The 13308-nt window shown below is 45.8% G+C and overlaps 1 protein-coding gene across 2 annotated transcripts in view; it reads left to right on the top strand.

Annotated features, from left to right (window-relative positions):
* The first annotated feature begins 595 nt into the window (after positions 1–595).
* MYPN (myopalladin) overlaps positions 596–13308 on the top strand; it is a 519866-nt gene continuing 507153 nt past the window's right edge. For both annotated transcript variants that reach the window (XM_063961610.1, XM_063961611.1), the window contains exon 1: positions 596–702. The gene's annotated coding sequence lies outside the window, so the exon portion shown is untranslated. The remainder of the gene's footprint in view (positions 703–13308) is intronic.

Raw genomic sequence — 13308 nt, 5'->3', positions numbered from 1 at the left:
CACCGGCTATTAAATTTCATCCTATGATTCTTAAATATTTGTGATTTGATGCTTTCTGAATTTGGATTGTTGGCATTTTACCATACATACTTTCAAGGACACTATTTCTCAATGTGGCAACCATGTGTTTAGAGTACAAAGTTTTACCATTAAAATGAGCTAAATCATTGCTTATGTTCATGTTGTGCATAAGAATAAGATCTGCTTTGCACAATTTCCAGAGTGCGTGATTATACAGTATAATCTTGAAATGTTGGTTGCACAGTCGGCACTGGATGGTTATATAATAGAGGAATATGACGAGAACTGGTAGACACTAGCAACTATCTATTGCTCTTGTGGTTACACGGATAAATGATTGCATCCCTCTAAAAGAATAAATATTCTGTAGATAAAACCTACTTTATAAAGTTTAATTCATCTTTGTCTAATTCCTAGAGCCTGAAGATTTTAACTAAATGTTAGTAAATCTCACTCTGCAGGCTTTGTACACAGTCGCAACAAGTGGTTTGTACACTTCAGTTCTTGGCATGACATTATGTTTTTTTTCCGTTGCAGGATGAGGAGGGCACCTATATTTAGAATGCTAAAAAGGCAAAAAAGATTGCAGCCATTACCGTCCTGACAGAGGACGGCACGAGACTGAGGACCATGAAAGAGAGAGGAAGTGCAGATGGTGGATAACTAGTGTGTCACTAACTGGTAAGATGTCATTTTCTATTCATTCTATAATAGGGACGTACATGTCAGTTCTGTGGTGCTTACATGTTAATCATGCTTTCCACGCGAGTGACTTTTAGATGAGATTATGGACTATTTTGCAATGGGAGAATTGGAAGAATATGTTCCTAGAGATTTACATCAGACTTTCCTTGTACGTCTCTGCCAAGTTTGTCTCGTGAGGGGTCTGAGCTCCCAATTTTTCAGCCTGTACAATCTGCCATTGGGAGGTGTAAGTTTCACAAGGGACTAACTTTCATAACCTCTATGGAAGCTAGCCTGAAGTCATTGGAAAAATAACTGTATCAGTTTTACATGAACTTTATCATGTGCAGACTAAATGATGTCATCTTGTTTTATCCATGTTCTACATACATAGCTATGCGATTCTAGCGTTTTATTTTCTATACTATGTTCTGCCTTCTCAGCTATTGCTGTTGTGACTCCCATTATACTCTGACAGACTGTTACTGACAGCAGTAGGCAGGAATTGTATATCAACATTAACAGGTTTAATGACTCTGTATTTGTCATCGTATTTGCAGCATCATTTGTGGAAATAGATAGGAATAACATATATACAGGGGTTGGGTATGATATGCCGGCTGCCGGGATCCCAGCGGTCAGCATACCGACACCGGGATTCCGGCCCCTTGCTGCGCTCGCAACTCTATGGGAACAGAGCCTGTGGGTCGGCATTCCGACTGCCGGCATTTTTAGCATTCAGGATCCCAGCATCAGCATGCTGACAGCCAGGATCCTAAGTGCCGGTAACATAACCGCATCCCATATACAGTAACTCTGCATACAAAAAAGGGTTAAGGGGAATTCAATTCTCATCACTGTGTAGCAGCATTGCGGGGACGTAGCTTCCAGGTTAAGAGCCCAGATTGACAATTCAGTTGACTGCATTGCCTTCAGCACTTAACCCAGCAAATGCACTTGTACCGCAACTAATGCACGATGCTTAGTCACAGTACACTGCATCTCCCGGGTTAAGTGTTGTTACAGGGTGACTAGTCCTGAGGCACAAGTTAACGTGGATTTCGGTAATCACGGGTTTATAGTGCGAGCAATTGCATATCTCCAGGCACTTATCCTGGGAGCTATATCCCAGTGATGAGAATTGAATCCCCGTACGCAGTATAAAATAATAATAGTAGCTACTGTACTTGTTGCAAAATGTAATTTTTTATGAATCTGCAATGATCCTTCTTTGTGCTCTTTTACATTTGTTCTGCACATGTGTGTTCATTGAAGGTGGCCGGTTGGTTTCTTTAACAAACTATCAAAAGTACCGAGTTATTTTTATAATCTACAGCGTTCCCACCCCCTCTTGTTGACACCCATGTTTACTGTGATAAAGGCATCCATATGGTACACTTACTAATGTTTCTAGCAGGCCAGTCTGTCAACAGTTTGACTCAGAGGTGCAGTAATTCATCTTATTGCAGGGGATAACATGGTATCAGTCGGTTCACACTTTAGGTTATGGAACTTATCAGCTGCTAAAGAACATCCTTTTATGGGTTTTCAGATGGCTTTCATTTTTCATCTTGTACCTGCTCTCCTTCAGTCTTTACTAAATACACGCGAACGTATCTTTTCCATCATCTATGAGGCTGCTGCAAGTACAGACTAATGATGGTGAATTGTATGCAGAAGCATAGTCATCTCAAAATGCATACAGCCCTTGCTTATGTGAATGAATACAGTATATTTCTATGCACTTTACTTTTCAGTAAAGGGGGTTATTCAGAGTTGTTAGCAATTGGGCAAAACCATGTTGCACTGCAGGGGAGGCAGATGTAACATGTGCAGGGAGATTTAGATTTGGGTGGGTTATATTGTTTCTGTGCAAGGTAAATACTGGCTGCTTTATTTTTACACTGCAATTTAAACTTCCATTTGAACACACCCCACCCAAATCTAACTCTCTCTGCACATGTTATATCTGCCCCTCCTGCAGTGCACATGTGCTATTAGTGTGCTTTTTTGGTTTGCTAGCAACTCTTAATAACCCCCAACGTACGCTCATTCTACTTACAACTCGGCATCTGCCTCATAATGTACAGTCTTCCGGGTTCTGCCTTTTAAATCAGGGTCTTATTTATATTATACAGGATAAGTGTTCTCACTATATATGCCAACTCTTTTAAGAGGTCCAGTAGAGTCACAGATTGGGGGGGGGGGGGGGGGGGGGGTTCTCTCCATGCCTCCTGACAGATGGCCCATCTTCCAACGCTGCCCACTTCTCAACTTAAGTCAGCAGGTTTGGGTGGTTGGTTGGCACAATTTGCATCGAATTGTGTCATCCTAGCCCCGGCCCATATTAAACTGCAAATTGCTGCACCACCCTCTGAAATATGCAGCATATTGTGGCTTTAAACATTGTGGGTCAAGAATGACGAGAATGCGGCACTATGACTATGAATGTGCTGAGAGACCAGGATGTGTTGGGAGGTCATGCTCCCCATGAGGCTTACAGCCCCAATCCATTTCTAGATGTAATGATTATTATATGTTGTCAGTGGGCCCAAGGGAAGAGCCAGTGAATAATGGCATCACTGTGCTGGTGCGTAATGATGTCACAGATTCAAGGAATGGGTTTAGTGCAATAAATTAACCTGATATCCCCCATTCTGGCATCTACATGCTCATGGGAGCTTTTCTTGGAAGAAGTGGCCCCTTAGTACAGATGTGTCTTTCTATATTGTGGCCCCTTAGTACAGATGTGTCCTCATACATGCGTCCTCAATATACCAAGCATCGTGAGAGGCCTGGCAGGAGGCAACTGGCCTAATGCAACTCTTACGCCGAGAGTCTTTTTCATCTGAAAATGTGTTTTAGTTGCAATGTGATGCAGCTAGGACACATCAGGAGACCATGATAATTAATGTGATATGCAGCACTTATACCTGCATGCGACTAAGTCTGTCTGGGAAGCACACTGGAACTTGGCATGGAAAAAAGCCTCTGCCGTTGGATTGCAGCACTTTGTATTCAGATTCAGAGACTCATTCGCACACAGATATAAAGTGTGCAGTCTCCCAGTGCATCCTCGTCATGGGCCAGGTGCGCTGAGAAGGGCTGTTTGCTGTAACTGCAGCAACACTGTATAAGGACACATCTGTAGCTATTATTTGGTGATCACCAGACAATAAGCAGGCCATACACTGCACCCTAATAATGCAAACCAGCTAACAAATGATTATAGCTCAGTGTATAGTCCTGAACGATAATCGTTCACAGCTGGATTGTTCTGTCTGATCCAAGCAACCATTGTTGGGCCAACTTCAGGTTGTGAATTGAGATTACCTTCATACATTATGTAGTGTAGAGCTAGTTTATCAAACTACACTACGCGAAACATTTTGTGGGAGTGGTCTTTTAATGCCTATATTTCCCCCATCCTGGCTAATCTGCAAGACTATTCTTCCTCGCTAGACGTTCATCATCTGTGGAGCCACTCTGTTAGTCCCTTCATTGGTTTCTTTTTTATAGTATTCAGTAGAAAATACTTTTACTCACACACAAGGCTATTAACAATACTACACTGACGTACATCTCTCATCCACACTCAGTATTCGCTCCCATTCATGATTGTAGGACTTTTCTTCTCTGTGGAATGCCCTCCCAAGCACAATAAGACTCTCCTCTAGTCCCCAAACCTTCAAGTGTTCCCTGAAAACTCACCTCTTCAGACAAGCTTATCAGATTCCAGAACAGCCCACATAACCTTCATAAGCTTTCCTATCCGATTACATCCCCACTGTACAGTCCACACATATCCTCCATATTTTCCCGTTCTTCTCTTTTCTATCCCCCTGACCCCAGGCCACATTGCTGTGTGACCACATCATACAGACCACCAAAAACCTTTGCAGTCTGCTGGCCCTTTATGCAATAGATGACACTTATCCTTGTGCATCAATGCCTATTTCAGTATACTGTAGATTGTAAGCTTGTAAGCAGGGCCTTCCTATCTCTATGACTGACTGTTATTACACAGTCTTGATTTCTCTAACGTCCTAGTGGATACTGGGGAACTGTACTTTAGTACCGTGGAGTATAGATCGGGTCCACTGGAGCCTGGCACTTTAAAACCTTTAGTGTGTGTATGTGTGTGCTGACTCCTCCCCTCTATGCCCCTCCTACCAGACTCAGTTTAGAAAAATGTGCCCAAGGAGCCGGGTGCACTTCTCTGGGGCTCCAGAGAGTTCCCTTTATTTTTTTTATTTTTTTTTATTTTTTTCAGGTAGTACTGATTGGCAACCAGTCTACCTGCTTCGTGGGACTTAGAGGGGGGACTGAACTGACCTCCTGAGGGTTAATGGTTCGTAATCCCTGCTGACAGGACACTGAGCTCCTGAGATGCTGTTTCATACACTACACTGTGTGTGTGCACACAACAGCAGCAAGCCGCCACCCTCTAACAGATGCCGAAGAAACGCAGGTGCCGTGAGTGTGAACACCGGGGTCCCAGTTAGCGGGTCCCCGGTGCGGTTTGGCGGCATGTCATGCAGCAGTCACGGGCCGCGAGCTGCGGTGCCCGCCACATACCACACTGGCTCAGAAGAGAGCTATGCTCTGCAAGGTGCTCAGCATCTGTCAGTATACATTATGTTTGGTGTATATACATGTTTCACTCAGTATAATCTAAGAGGGACCGCGCACCATTACGGGGGCAGGGATTCCCGTACAGCGGGACCAGAGGCGTGAAGGCGCCATTTCCTACTGCTGTGGATCACAAGGCTGCATGCACGCTGCTCCTCCACGGATCCAGGCTGTTGCAGACTCTGTACTGGTACCAGGGGGTCATAGTAAGGGGGGAGGACATCAGCGGTAGCGCTGCTGCACATTAGATAGTGTGATCCACATACTCCGCTATACACTGCGTTGCTGTGTTTGTGTGCTGGTCTCATTTTTCTCTATATCACTCCAGAGGCTCTCTGGGGTCTGTGTGGAGGTGTTTTAGTGGGTTTTCGCTGCATTGTCATTGTGTACATCATGTCTGCTGACAAACTGATGTGTACTGCTTGTAATTCTACTCCTTCTTCTGAGGGGTCCCTCATGTGTGAACAGTGTTCATTATCCCCTAGGGAAAACAGCTCCCAAGCACCTGACTGGTTGGATACTTTTAAGAGCATGATTCAGAATGTAAATTCAGAACTGGCTGCAGCTAGGAGAGAAAGACAGGTGTTGAGACAGTCTGTGGACTGTATTGCTAAAGCTGCTGATAACAGAAAGGCTTCTCAGCCTCCTCTGTTGGGCTCTCTTAAACGCTTACTTCCACAGGTGCTCCAGTCTGATTCTGATTTTCATGATTTAGATGAAACAGATGATGTGGATGTGGACAGCTGTCTGTCCCCGGGGGTGGAGGCCCTCATTTATGCTGTAAGGGAAGTTCAGGAGGCAGAACCTGATGAAGAATTGTACTTTAATGTAAAGCCAAAATCCCCAGCCACATTTCCTGTGTAAAAGGAATTAAACTCCCTGGCCAGGGAGGCATGGGTGAACCCTGACAAGAAATTCAAAACTCCTCAGAGATTGTTATCGTCCTTTCCCCTCCCCGCTGAGGACAGGAAGGTATGGGAAAATCCCCCGTCGGTAGATACTTCCGTGTCCAGACTGTCACGAAAATTGGTACTGCCGATGCCGGGGGCAAAATCCCTGAAAGACCCAGCTGACCGTAAAATTGAGACCACTCTCAAAGCAATATATATACGGCAGCGGGCGTAGCACAAGGTCCCACGATAGTTTGTGGTTGGATTTCAAGAGCAATGGTCAAATGGTCTGATTAATGGTTTTGACTCACTGCCCCAGGATGAGATCATTACACTACTGCAACATATACAGGATGCTGCAGACTTTATGAGTGAAGCTGTTAAAGAATTGTGTCAGATAAATGGCTGTACTACTGCTATGGCGGTTTCAGCCCGCAGGGCTCTGTGGTTGCATCAATGGTCAGCGGATGCTGATTCCAAAAGAGGGGTGGAAAATCTTCCCTTTACAGGTGATGCTTTGTTTGGAGACGAGTTGAATAAATGGATTTCTCAGGCAACGGCGGGTAAGTCCTCCTATCTGCCGTCAGCTCCACCTCCTGCTAGACGCTCTTACTCAGGACCCTCCTTGCAGTCCTTTTCTGTGTGGCAAGATTCAGAGGCAGAGGCCGAGGAGCCTCCAATGCTCCTATAGAATCTCGTGGTAAGTCCCGAAAACCTGCAGCTGCAGCTTCCTTGGACCAAACCCCCAGAACCTCTACCACAAAGCCTTCCACGTGACGATTGGCCCCAACAACAGGGCGATTTTCCGGTAGGTGCTCACCTTCAAGACTTCGCCCACGTGTGGGAAAAATCCTGCCGAGATCCTTGGGTGAGGGACCTCATTTCTCAAGTATACCGGCTGGAATTTCAAACACTTCCTCCTCACAGATTTTTGAGGTTAAGCTTGCCAGCTTTACCCGCATCAAAAGTTACCTTGCAAGAAGCCATTCAGAAACTTTTACAGACAGGAGTCGTGGTTCCAGTACCTCCTCTGTTACACAACAGGGGGTTTTACTCCAGTCTTTTTGTCGCGCCAAAATCCGACGGTTCGGTGCGGCCCATTTTAAATCTGAAAGTTTTGAACCCTTATCTGCGAGTTTTCAAATTTAGGATGGAATCCCTGCGGGCAGTGGTGTCCGATCTAGAGGAGGGGGAATTCCTTGTGTCCCTAGATGTCAAGAATGCTTACCTACACATCCCTATGTGGCCTCCTCACCAGTCTTACCTCAGGTTCGCCATCTTGGGCAGCCACTTCCAGTTTCAGGCCTTACCCTTTGGTCTCTCCACAGCACCACGGGTCTTCACAAAGGTCATGGCGGAGATGATGCTGCAACTGCGCAAAGTGGGTGTCAACACTGTCCCTTACTTGGACGATCTCCTGATAAAAGCAATGTCCAGGGACTGTCTGCTGAAAAGCATCGACCTGACAACTCGCCTGCTGATGAATCATGGATGGATTCTGAATTTTCGGAAATCTCACTTGGAGCCGTCCCAACGTCTGCAGTTCCTGGGAATGATACTGGATACAGTGTTTCAGAAGGTGTTCCTTCTTTTGGACAAGGCATTAGCTCTCCAAGCTATGGTGTGCTCAGTGCTCCAACACTGCAAGGTCTCAATACATCTTTGCATACGCTTGCTGGGCAAGATGGTGGGCGCATACGAAGCAGTCCAATACAGCAGGTTTCATGCCTGGCCTTTTCAACTGGATTTGCTGTCCAAATGGTCGGGGTCTCATCTGCACATGCATTGGGTTGTGACCTTATCTCCAAAGACGCGTATTTCTCTGTTATGGTGGCTACAAGTTCCTCACCTGGTGGAAGGCCGGAGTTTCGGTACCCACTCGTGGACTCTACTGACGACAGATGCAAGCTTCTGGGGTTGGGGGGCGGTGACTCAGGGGGCCCAGTTCCAGGGAAGGTGGTCGAGTCAGGAATCGGCACTACCGGTAAACGTCCTGGAACTCAGGGCGATTTACATTGCCCTTATTCAGGCCTCCTATCTCCTCCAGGATCAAGCTATCCAAGTTTAGTCGGACAACGCCACGGCGGTGGCATACATAAACCGACAAGGGGGAACAAGAAGCAAGGCAGCAATGTGAGAGGTGTCAAAAATACTCCTCTGGGCAGAAGCCAACGCAAGGGCCATCTCAGCCATATTCATTCCAGGAGTGGACAACTGGGAGGCGGACTTACTCAGCAGGCACAACTTCCATCCGGGGAAATGGGGCCTTCATCCTCAGGTGTTTCAACAATTGATTCGCCGGTGGGGGTGTCCGCAGATAGATCTGATGGCTTCTCACCTAAACAAAAAGCTATGCCATTACTGTTCCAGAACAAGGGATCCGCAGGAGGTAGCAGTGGACGCGCTGACGTCTTCTTGGAATTACCAGTTGGTTTACCTGTTTCCTCCAATCCTGCTCATTCCAAGGGTTCTGAAAAGACTCAAAAGGGAAGCGTTCAGGCAATTCTAATTGCCCCGGATTGGCCGTGATGGGCCTGGTACGCAGACCTCCTGACCATGTCTCTGGAAGAACCCTGGCCTCTGCTGCTTCAAAAGGATCTTCAGCAAGGGCCGTTCGTCTATCCAGACTTACAGCAGCTATGTTTGACGGCTTTGAAGTTGAGAGAGAAATTCTAGCCAGAAAGGGTGTTCCCTCTAAGGTCATTTCCACTGTGGTACAGGCCCGGAAGACGGTTACATCAAAACACTACCACCATATCTGGAAGAAATATGTTTCTTGGTGTGTGGGCAGAAAGGTTTCTCCTGTGGAATTTCGAATTGGTCATTTTCTGCTTTTCCTGCAAGCAGGTGTGGATATGGGCCTACGAATGGGCTCCATCAAAGTACAGATTTTGTCGCTCTCAATTTTTTTTTACAGAAACAACTTGCGTTGTTGCCGGAGGTGCAGGGTTTCCTGAAAGGGGTTCTTCATACACAACCGCTTTTCGTCCCTCCCACGGCTCCGTGGGATCTCAATGTGGTTTAGTCCTTTCTTTAACTGGATTGGTTTGAACCTTTACAAAAGGTAAAATTGAAGTTTTCTCACTTGGAAGACTGTCATGTTGCCGGCATTGGCGTCTGCAAGGCATGTCTCTGAATTGGGGGCCTTATCCTGTAAGAGCCTGTTCTTGATTTTTCATGAGGACAGGGCTGAACTCAGAACCCGACCTCAATATTTGCCTAAGGTGGTGTCAGCTTTTCATGTGAATCAGCCTATTGTGGTTCCTGTGTTGGCTGACGCTTCTGTGGGCCCAGAGTCCTTGGATGTGGTGAGGGCTCTGAGGATTTATGTAAAGAGGACGACTCGTCATCAGAAATCTGACTCGCTGTTTGTCCTTTATGATGCCACCAAGATTGGTCGTCCGGCTTCTAAGCAATCTATTGCTCGCTGGCTCAGGTTGACTATTCAAGAGGCCTATACTGTACTTCGGCGGCTCTGCCTTTGCCGACATCTATTCAGGCCTACTCGACAAGGTCGTGGGTTCTTCCTGGGTAGCTGCCCAGGGTGTCTCGGCCTTGCAGTTGTGGCGAGCTGCTACTTGGTCTGGATCAAACCCTTTTGTAAAGTTCTATAGGTTGGATACCTTGGCCAAGGATGACCTTCAGTTTGGTAAGGCGGGTTTACAGGGGTCTCAGCACTCTCCCACCCATTTTGGGAGCTTTGGGACTTCCCCACGTTACTAAAGTACAGTTCCCCAGTATCCACTAGGACGTTAGAGAAAATTTTCTCGTAGTCCGTAGTGGATGCTGGGCGCCTGCCTCAGTGCTTCGAATCCTGATTACTTGCTGTAAGTGTTTTGGTTGGTCCGCCATTGTGGTCCCTTGGTTTTGTTGGGTTAGCTTTGCTATCTTTGTTGTTATGGATTTTGCTACCCTCTGTTCCGGTTAGCGCTCCTTTGTTGATTATGGTTGTGTGTTGGCTTGTTGCCTCACCGCTGTAGTATATATTTCTTCTCTCATTGTGTGTCCGTCTCCTCAGGCACAGTTTTCCTAGACTGAGTCTGGTAGGAGGGGCATAGAGGGGAGGAGCCAGCACACACATACACACAACAAAGGTTTTAAATTGCCAGGCTCCAGTGGACCCAATCTATACCCCATAGTACTAAAGTACAGTTCCCCAGTATCCACTACAGACTACGAGAAAAGGAATTACTGGTAGGTATTAAATTCCTATTTTTTCACTGTTGTTTTTAATTGGTTTGTATTATGTTTCCAGTTGTAAAGCGCAGTGGAATTTGCTGTGCTATACTGTATAAGAAGCTGTTAATAAATAAAATAATAAAAATTAGGGGTACCCATAGGATGGTCCTATCTTTCAGTTTTGGTCACAGAGCCTGATTCAGAGATTTACGTAAATCCAATATTTACATAAATCTCTGATTTTGAATTATCTGTGCATGTGCAGGAGTCCCACTGCACATGTGCTGATATGGTCCAGCAAGATCACCCCAAAAGCTGCAGCACGATTGACATTCAGCTGGCTACTGCTGGTAGCAGTGGGCAGTGTTCCAGAATACAGGACATGTGTGCCCTGTTTTCTGGGCACACCAAACCCAGTGCAATTCACAGGCCCAGACAGAGTGATTTTGCCAGACATACTGAGTAACCCAAGGGTTACTCATATGTTTGATGTTCACGGAGTTGATCTGATCTTTGGAAGCAGCAGTGGATCATAGAAGCCGGCAGTGGGTGTCTTTTTACTTAACCCTACTAAACTTTTGCATAAAAGACACAGCGGCTTCACTATTAGAGTCCACCTCAGCCCCACAGACAATAACACCTTTCTCTAAAGATATGAAGAGCCTAGAGATAGGGGATACACTGCCCAGATCTTCCCCATTTTGGCTTCAATGAATGAGCTAAGTCTTTACTTTGCCCACTTCCACTTGTCCACATATCCGTGGTTAAGTGGATAGTGGGTACAATGGCATTTCGGAGGACACTAATAACACTTTCTTTTAATGTCCTTGTACAGGCTGGGAATTGCTTGTGTAGTGAAAAGTAATCTAGATGGGATTTGGTACCGGGGACACAGTACCTCAATCAGCTGTCTAAAAGCCACTGCATTCATGGTGGATACTAGATGCACGTCTTATACCAGCATTTTTATAGCATCAGTACACCGCTGTGCAACTGGGTGACTGCTGTCATACTTGCTCCCCCTTGCAAAGGATTGCTTAACAATCAATTGTTTTGTTAAACTACTAAAAGTAGTCTTCTTGGTCCCCTTCTGGACAGCAGCAGCAACAGATGTAGCACTCAAGGATGCTTCTGAGGAAGTCCAGATAGGAGAGGAGTCAGTCATGCTTATGCAATTGGATGCAGGACTACTTCCGATTATGAGTGAGGATGTTGGTGATGAAGGTGTTGTTGCTGGAAATTGCAGGCCCTTGGATCTACCAGAGAGAAGGGAGCAGCTAGGTGACGTGGACTGGCTGTTAAGTTTTTTTAGCCAAAGTTTCTAAATTTCACAATAACTTTTGATGAGTGATGTAACAGGCATGGATGTTCCTAGGTGGTTAAGGTCCTTACCTCTACTTACTATGACTTTACAAAGGCTACAGATGGCTTGACACATGTTGTCCAGATTTGGGTAGAAATAATTCCACATGGAAGAGGTGGAATTTTTTTTTGTCTTTTGCCCAGGCATGACAATGGGCTTTTTTATATCATGGGCAACAACTGTATAAACTGGTGCCTGATTTACACAAACAACATCCTCATCAACATCCTCATTATCGCTAGCTACACAAATATACTCCACATCCTGGTGCACTTCCATAGAAGCATCCTCAATTTCTATGTCAGCATCTTAACTTGTACTGCTCATCCCCACATTTGCAGAGGGTGCACAAATGGCGGAAGGAGCCTCCTCTTCGAGTACAGTATTGGAAAGCTCAGGCTCACACATGGCACCTGCTGACACACTTGGACTCTCCTGAGAGATTTGTGATTTTTCTGAGCACACAGTTGGTTCCTGTGCCTTAACAAGTTTAATTTTTTTACAATTCTACAGAGAGAAGGGCTTACATCATCATAAGAGGCAGAACCACCACCGCATTAGCCTTTCCTTGCCACTTTGTTTGGTGAATGGCATATTGCCAATTTTATCTTTCTGTGTAGCTATCTTTATTTTTGATGTTTTTTTCTTTGCCACTGTAAAATAATATTGCTTCTTTGATTTTACATGCCCTGACTTAAGCCGTCTATGCCCTTGGGCATCGGCCTTAGTAGATGATGTTGACGGACTTGTATCGTCATGACTGGTGGCAGCACTAGAATGTGATTCCTGCTCTCTCTCAATTGTTCATCTTCCATATCTATCCACAAACCTGAACGAAGTGGGGTACAGCACACACCACCAGTCCCACACCTCACAACCCAGCACTAAGACAGACACGTCCGTTTAGTGCACTCTTCACTGCTGGAGTGAAAATGGCGCTGATCACTGGGACCTTTATAGATTCCAAAACCCCATGAGAATCAGACAGTGGAATGATGACATTTTGCCTAGTTTTGGGATCCAAGTCTTGCGGGAAACCTCGAGCCAGACTTGGATCGGGAAGTTCGGGTGGGTCTGGTTCTCAAAGAACTGGACCCGCTCATCTCTAGTTAAAAGCAGTAGGTTTTTATTCACTGTAACTCAGCAGCCACTGCACAGCAAATATCAAGTCTTCCATATCAGCAATTACAATTATTTTCCTTATAGCAAAGCAATCACAGTAGTGAGGTTTCACATTTGGCCACAGCTTATGTACTCAAGAACGGTGGACCCACCTGGTCCTGGCACCCTGACGCTAAACCCACTTCCACCCATCCTATTGCCAAGCCCACTTGTTCAGCATCAGGATCCCTGAACCTTAATCTTTAAGCCAAGCTCCAAGCCAGACTGCTGATCTCAGCCAGTAACAAAACCTGGACCAGACCTGCCATACATCCTACACCCAGGTAAGCAGGCAGTGAGTATGTCCCAACTCTGCACCTGAAAACCATTCTAGGCTAGCCTACTCAGCTGTGGCCCCTGTGACCCTCTGCCATATAC

This window comes from Pseudophryne corroboree, chromosome 3, assembly GCF_028390025.1.
Source record: "Pseudophryne corroboree isolate aPseCor3 chromosome 3, aPseCor3.hap2, whole genome shotgun sequence".
Lineage (NCBI taxonomy): Eukaryota > Metazoa > Chordata > Amphibia > Anura > Myobatrachidae > Pseudophryne > Pseudophryne corroboree.
Note: the sequence above shows the minus strand (reverse complement) of the source record. Positions and strands in the feature narration are given on the sequence as shown.